Raw genomic sequence first — 7,808 nt, 5'->3', positions numbered from 1 at the left:
AGATAGCGCATATACTCAGTTTTATTCAGATTTACAGTGAAATGAATTCAGAGACTGAAATAATTTTTATTTCCCAGAATACGTTTGTACACTAAAACTGCTTTTTGACGCGATGGATACTTATGAAAATCAAGTGACCCCCACCCCATCCCCCCCGCTTTAATAACTGAACAGTCCCTAATGTTCCGTCGTATACGTGGGGGATTCAAATTTTATCGGATTATCTCTGATTTTCTGTCTCTCCAGGCCAGGCTACCTTGGGGCGGACATTACTGTATCGAAGTAATAAGACTTTCGTAGTTTTAATTCTGTACGTCTGTAGGTAGCTGTCCAAGGGATTAGCGAAGGCATCTCGCGATCTTGATATTTTGTTGCCGTGAAGTAAGAGAGGGGTATGTAACCTACAAGGCAATCTCCGCTCTCCTTCGGAAACGGGTTTAGTGCACACAGCACGTTAAAGGGAGAAAATTTCGAGAGATGTCGAGAAGCCTGAAAAGCGAACGGGATACAGCTATTATCTATATCCACAGCTAGTAGGAACAGACCAGACGTGTAATTTTAATTTGACTGAATCTGTTGTGGCCACATTGTCCGCGCACTAAGGCTAGATTAGAGTACATCTGTGGCTGCCGAGCAGTTCACTCGACATATGTACGCCTTGGCAACAGATTCATGGAATAAGTTCCTCTTGAACAATGTTACTTTTAATAACTTTATATGAAAATCAATATTATAAACCGTGAGTAAAATAAATAAAAATAATTTTACATATCCTTAGGTTTTAATATGTTTTCTCTACAACAATACTGTAAAGTGAAATAAATGCGATTATTCTACATGAGAATATTATCTATGGCGTAGCTTTGATGGATGAGAACTTATACTGTAGAGTTAAGTTTACGCTGAAAATCTTAAAATGGTCTCTGAAAAAGAATTGTAATCTCGAATAAGAATAAAGAGATTCGTTTCTGGATAAAATAAGCAATGGCTAAAGTTCCGGTATTTGAAATGCAAAACAATTTCTACTGTGTGTGTTTACTCTATGGCCAATCGTTAAATTCTCGATTTTCACAAAAACAAGACCTTGAAAACTTAGGTTTCTCTATAACATGATGAAAACTGAGCCCACACAGGGCAACATCAACAGTATCAACAAAGGATTATGACATTTGTGTAGTCAATTCAAAATGTCTATCTCCATTCCAAACTTACTGACTTTATAAATTCTCATGAACATTGTTAGTGTGTTGTGCCAATGACCAAATACCAAAAAAATTGTTTCCGCCCCCGACATGCCCCATTTAAAACGCTCCGACCCTAAACTCGTATTTCCTCATTTTCAAAAATCAACATGATTTTGCAGAATATTGCCGTTTTTGAATGTGTCACAGTGAAATAAAAAATAAAAATAAAAACTAAACAAAGTTCTCGACCGACCCTACTTGATTTCCTGGAGGCTTGTCGATGGAAACACAAAGACTTACACCAAAAGACCATATCAATTGAGTAAGTACTTTCGTATGTTCCTAACGTAGAGACAGAAGAATTTTTTCTTTCGCAAGTGGAACTCTTCCAAATAAATAAGTTCCAGATGGCCTGTCATGCGTACATGATATTTGTTTTCGTCTCTAAGCATATAAAAATGTAAAACGTGACCCATCCATGGTACGGCTTTGTAAAATCTGACCCCTAATCCACCGGCCGTAGGCACTGCTGCTTTGTCGTTTGGCCGAAAAGTCACCACGGATACCTGCCTACTGTTACTACTTTTACCTACTTCAACCCCTCCCCCTTCACAAACTACTTGTCGATTATCGAATTTATCATACCTCATTTTAAAGATTACTCAGAAAAGGTAAAAGATTTTATATTAGCTGCATGTGCTGACGCGAGTTAAACTGTTAATTTTCATAAACCAACCCTATCTTCCGAGTCCTTAAGTCGGCCTCAGCTGGTACAGACTGTAAGAAAGTTGTTCAAATCTCATATTTTTCCATGCCGCCGACATCAAAGATTAATTTGCTCAACAGCCCGGGGGAGGACCGTTAGCTGCTTCAATACCCTCTTCGCCGAAGTATGCCCAATGGGCATTTTGGGTGTACTCTGGTTGTTGTGTCGCTTGAAGTACCCCATACAAATCTGAAATATGAAAAACAGATTACTTCAAGTATATTTAAGTATTTTAAGGCACGGATACAAAATCGCATGAGAACAGAAAGCTGAAGTGAGTGTGCTGTAGGTACTCAAACAAAATGGACGTTTTCTGCAACGAGAAGGAGAGATGCCTGTTGCGCGTTGGTATTAAGATGGATATTTTATTTGTTACAATCATGGAGCGCTCAAAGCTACAACTTGTTGTTGTTTTTGTCAATATTTTCTCGTATTCTTTGAATTCGGATCCAAGTGTCGTGAAGAGCAATGAAAATGCTTTGACGCGCAGAGTTTTTCAGAGCGTTACAGAACAAAAAAATAAAGGAAACAAAAACGAAATCCGTCGCGAAAGCGGCTAAAAAGCAAAGAGAATGCATACAAAGCTCGGGGCACTTTTAAACTATACTATCTAGAATTATTTTAAAGACAGAGCCATGCATATGGTGCTCTTGTAGGCTTTGTGCGTTCGAATGAAAAATTGGTTTTAATATGAAAATGGCCCTTGGTAATACATTCCGTTTTGTTACCGGCAGATTTTACTACCAGATGTCGAAAGTACATTTAAGTTTCATTCATACGGAAGTGGAATTTGAGCGATTACTGCAGAAAGCGTCGTTTTCAGTAGAAATCTGATTATGTCACGCTCTTTTTTGCTTATGGACGTGCAAGTACGAGCCGAAAGTCTTCTCTTTTCTTTTTTCAAGTCATTCGATCGCCTTGTGGGCTTATCGTATCAAAAATCACGAAAATGTTTGAATGTCACCGATTTAGGAAAGTCCTGTTCGAGCTGATGAATGTTGCAATACTGCACGAATATAATATCTTTGATTCGAAATAGATCGCTTTTTTCCGATACACGTTTTCCAGTTGTATTCCTGGTGAACTATTGTCAAGTGATGCATTATGGGTATAGGTATCGGAAAAACGAGAGCAGCTATGATTCGTTCTCAGCCGACACCAACAATTTTGCGATTTTTGGTTACATGTGATAGGTTGTGTTGTGCAGGCTAATGTACGATAGAGGACCGTGAAACGTATACATATATAAACGAATATAAAAAAAAAACATACTTAAAAACATACTTAAAAGGGGTATAATGAAATCTGCCACCCTAATGAGAATCACCGGCAATATAACCCTGGAGTCGGGCGAATATGGTGCGGACATTCAGAGATATTATAACGCCATGGGCGCGGGAAAAATGATAAAAAAGACGATACCAAAAATCGATAACAAAGTTTGAATGCATTGCTCGTATACATAGCCGTGTGACCAGGATTTTATAATCGTGTGATTGGTGGTTTTAAGATCACAATTGGACACCATGTGATATTCCACAAAGTTTTAATACACGATATTCGTCTAATTTTGTCCACAGAATTTCGAATTTCCCAGCTCTCTCTCTCTCTCTCTCTCTCTCTCTCTCTCTCTCTCTCTCTTCTCTCTCTCTCTCTCTCTCCTCTCTCTCTCTCTCTCTCTCTCTATATATATATATATATATATAACTCACTTGCCGACTACTTGGCGGTGCAGTCTTTGTGTGTGCGCGCGCTTGTGAGCTTATTAATGCGGTGAGAGTGTACGTGTCATGTCGTAAGCCTATTTCGCGCATGAGATATTAACGCTTTGCAAAATATAGCGACCACAGTTTGGTCGCAAGAAAAAACTACAGAAAGGAATCTGTGTTTGTGGCTATAACAATGCGAGAGTCTTCGGATGAAATATATTTTTTTTCAACGACCAAGATTTATAAAATGATCATTCAAAAAGTCACTAATGCTGGAATTCCGACCCAATAAGTTAGGGGTGCCATACTTTCAATGCTTTTTGATAAAAAACGTTCACTCCATTGCGTTAGATACTTTGACAGAAAACCCATTATCCGGTAGAGGTAGGCTGCTCTGGTTTAACTCTGAACAAGGTATTGTTTGCGTTATCTTTCGACTTTTTTTTGTTTGTTTGGTTGGTTTTTTTTTTGTCACACGAGTATGTCGACTACGGAAAACTAAGAAATTACAGGCCCTAAGTTTAATCAGTCAGGCATTGCCTATACGCTTCGATATTTAACGGGTCATTGACATGGCTGAAATTGACTTAGGCAATATACATAAAGACAAATTACTAAGCTCACCGACATTTGACGGTTTGAGAAACATGATAATATGATCGCGCGTGTATTTTAGCTCAAGTGGTAGCAATTTGGTTGTTATGGCGCCCTCATTTATAGCCAGAGCTTTGCAGCGGAATATTCCTATACGAAAAAACAAAAGATCTGCTGGATCTTATACCGAGTAGAATTATGACAGTTCAACCTTCAAGTGGAAACCGGCCTTGGTCACGCATAATATTCCCTTCCTGTAAATATGAAAACTTCAAAAGTACCGAAAGCTGTTCAGAAACACATTTTGCGACCCTTCCTGTTTTCCAGTCCTGCGTGGAAACGTGGTATCGGTCATCCAGCGGCTAGGCGGCTGCCTTTTGAAGTAGCGAATCCCCCCAAAGGCTCCGAATGCTGTGTGTTCGAATTCTGCGCTGTCGGTTCGCGGAATATCACAAAGACAGTGTGCATATTGTCCATACAGAAGAGGGAGACTCTCGTGAACAGCCTCGTGTACCGGAGATGTAAATGCTGTAGGGCTCGGCGGTAAAGTCACGGAGTCTGCGTCTTGCCGACTCGCCAACCGGCGTCGTATTGATGGATTTTTGTAGAGGCTTTATTACTGAACGCACCGACTCTTATCCCATCCGTAGGGCTTCCGTGATCTTTTGAGAAAATTACCAATCATTTGTGGTGCGCTAGTCGTGTGGACTAGAAATTTCTGTTTTCATCCAACCGACTGGGGTCAATAGAGTTTTCCTGAAATTAAGAGCACGGGTTCGTGACCGGAGACTTACGCACAAACACACTAGCCCCCACGGTGGAGGGATTTGAACAACTTATGGACGAGGAACACTGACAATGGAATTACTTTGCGTGTAATCCACTTGCAATTGTTCAACTTTCAAAACTCGTGGGCTTTTTGAAAAATCGCTTTCTATGCACTATTTATTATTCGAGAAGAAATTTCACAACATGGCCCGATACAATAACACATTACTCCAGAGTGCGTTGCTTCCCGGCGGTGTGTTTTTTATTGAACTGTTCCAACATGTACTCAGTCAATCACAGAATGGAAAAATATTTGATGATGGCATTTTCATTAAAGCAACCAAGAAGAGATATACCAAATAGCGTATCCAGAACTCTATCAGGTGTATCGATCTTCAGTGGAAAAAGAGAAGAATTTGATTTACTGGCTTGTTTTCACATGTTTATCGTTCACTCGTAAAATAGACACGGCGGCGCGTGTGTGTTTTACTAGTAATGATCAGGGGCTCTTTAATTTTTGAACTTGAACTGCGTGACCAAGGGCATGCCAGTGCGGAATAGCTTGTCGCATACCATGGTATCACTGGTAAAAATTGGCCTGGTTTCGGATATCAGGTCTTGTTATAATTCTACCGTATCCGAAAAATTGACGCTGGGATAAAGTTTTCCTCGACATCGAAAAGGGAGTTACGATGTCAAGTTGAAATATCGTCATTCAGAACATCAATTAGTTTTGTAAATTTATCTAGTAATTAATGTTGGGGACAAATACAGGATATCCGCGCTCATAAATATTTTGATACGCAGATGCAGCCGAAGAGTACGACTCTCAAACATCATCAAAACATATCGTCCGTCCGTTCATTTATCTTTCAACCGTACGAGCTGAGAGTTGGGTGCCTGTAGAGAACCAACAGACAGAATTTTTATGTTTTCACACCAGATGTTTGTATTTAGGCACATATTCGGTGACTGGTTTTGAGAAAATATATACGTCCACATTTTTAGGAGTAGCACATAAAAGGGCCCTGTGTACATATAGCATACTATCGAAACGTCGAAGCCTTGGGCCTTTTCTGGGAGTGTTCCCCGGGAAAAAGTAGCGGATGTTTCAGACGATGGGATTTAGCTTTTTTTTTTGTATGCCTGAGAATATTTTTGAGATCAGCACCGGAGTGCATTCAGAAGGACGGATGGCCTGCGGTGCGGGCTCAGAAAGACTTGTCAGTTTGCATCGACAAATGTCGAGGCCAAGCCGGCATTTTCTCCCTTTCAATATGGAAAATACATTTAGCCTAGGTAACTTTTACTTTTTTTCGAAAATAAAATAGCAATCCTGTACTATTGTTGAGGAGGTTCAGTATGCTGGGTCGTCATTTTGGCATTTGGACCATCAAAATGAGCGACAAAATTTTACGCAACGGAACTCACGTATATGTAAACCAGGAATGGCTGAACGTTTATCTATGGAGGGGTGGTCTAGGTGCTGACACGCATCTTTTCTTTCCCGTTCCAGAAATCTTACATGTTACTTTTTTATTTTGCACAGCAAATTTATATATTTTTCTTCCAGTCAACCTTCATGCGAATACATGTTTTTTTCAAATATCAGAATGTCTGTAAACATTAGCAAGTTTTGTTCATTTTTTTCTCCAACTTTGACCACCCGTTCCAAGATTCAATGGTTGACCCCTAAGTACTTCGTGAAGAGACCGCGTTGGTCTCTGTTGCCGAGCATTCCCAAGCTACACGTATTGGACAAATTTTAAACAATGAGCGTGACCCCGGAGTCAACTCCGTATGTTGTGTAATTATTTGTGGTGCGGACCGTGAAATGCCTGATGACACAGTTGTACTTTCGTTTATTACTATGTAGACAACTGTGGTACAAATTTATTCAATGCATGCAAGCTCTTACATACATACACCACGGCGTATTTAATATACCCCAGAACAATCAATGGTACAACCATCCATAACAACAGTGCGAACAAGTCCGCCGTAACATGCGTAACTCGACTTGTAGCATACCGTGAAATCGCAATTATAATATACATTTCTCGACAAACCGAGGCCAGTTTTCTGTGTTAATTTTTCTTACGTAACGAAACGTCGGGTATGCAACACCAGTTCCGAGCGTTTGTATTGAGTAAGATAGTTTAAAACTCATTGTGTACTCGTCGAGTGCACTTATATCATTCCAGGATTTGTTTGCAAACAACAACAACAACAATAGCAACAACAACCATAACTTTAACAAGCCTGTCTCTGATACAGGAACAGTTGTCAAGTCGTCATTTAGACACAATATATAAGTACTTAAGTTTTTGGACGACATTGCAAGGTGAAGGGTACTTTTCTCTTATGGAGCAAGTTTTTTATTAGATTTTCTGTGGAATTCTGAATCTGTGATTAAACTTGCATCTTAATCATCGGTAGGCGGGAAGGCAGACCAATCTCACAGACTATTAAATAAGAGCCAATAGGGTTCTCTGTAGCATCTTAAAACAGGTCAGCTATGAGTGGAGGCAACTCATTGGAAGAGACGGGAAAAGATCAGGTCTCGTTATGTTATGTAACTTCCACCTTGGCAAAGTGTGTTGGACCCATGTGGAAGTGGATATGGGGATTGAGTATCAGCAGAGCCGGTCTATAATCTCAACGTCTTTCAGCCTTCCTCCATACTCCATGCATGAAGGCCAAAAGCCGTCGAAATGCTCGACTAAAGCATGGCTTCTTGGGACTGGTAAACGTCCCCGATCTCACTTTCTTGAAGAAATTGTTGGT

This window comes from Ptychodera flava, chromosome 15, assembly GCF_041260155.1.
Source record: "Ptychodera flava strain L36383 chromosome 15, AS_Pfla_20210202, whole genome shotgun sequence".
NCBI lineage: Eukaryota > Metazoa > Hemichordata > Enteropneusta > Ptychoderidae > Ptychodera > Ptychodera flava.
Note: the sequence above shows the minus strand (reverse complement) of the source record.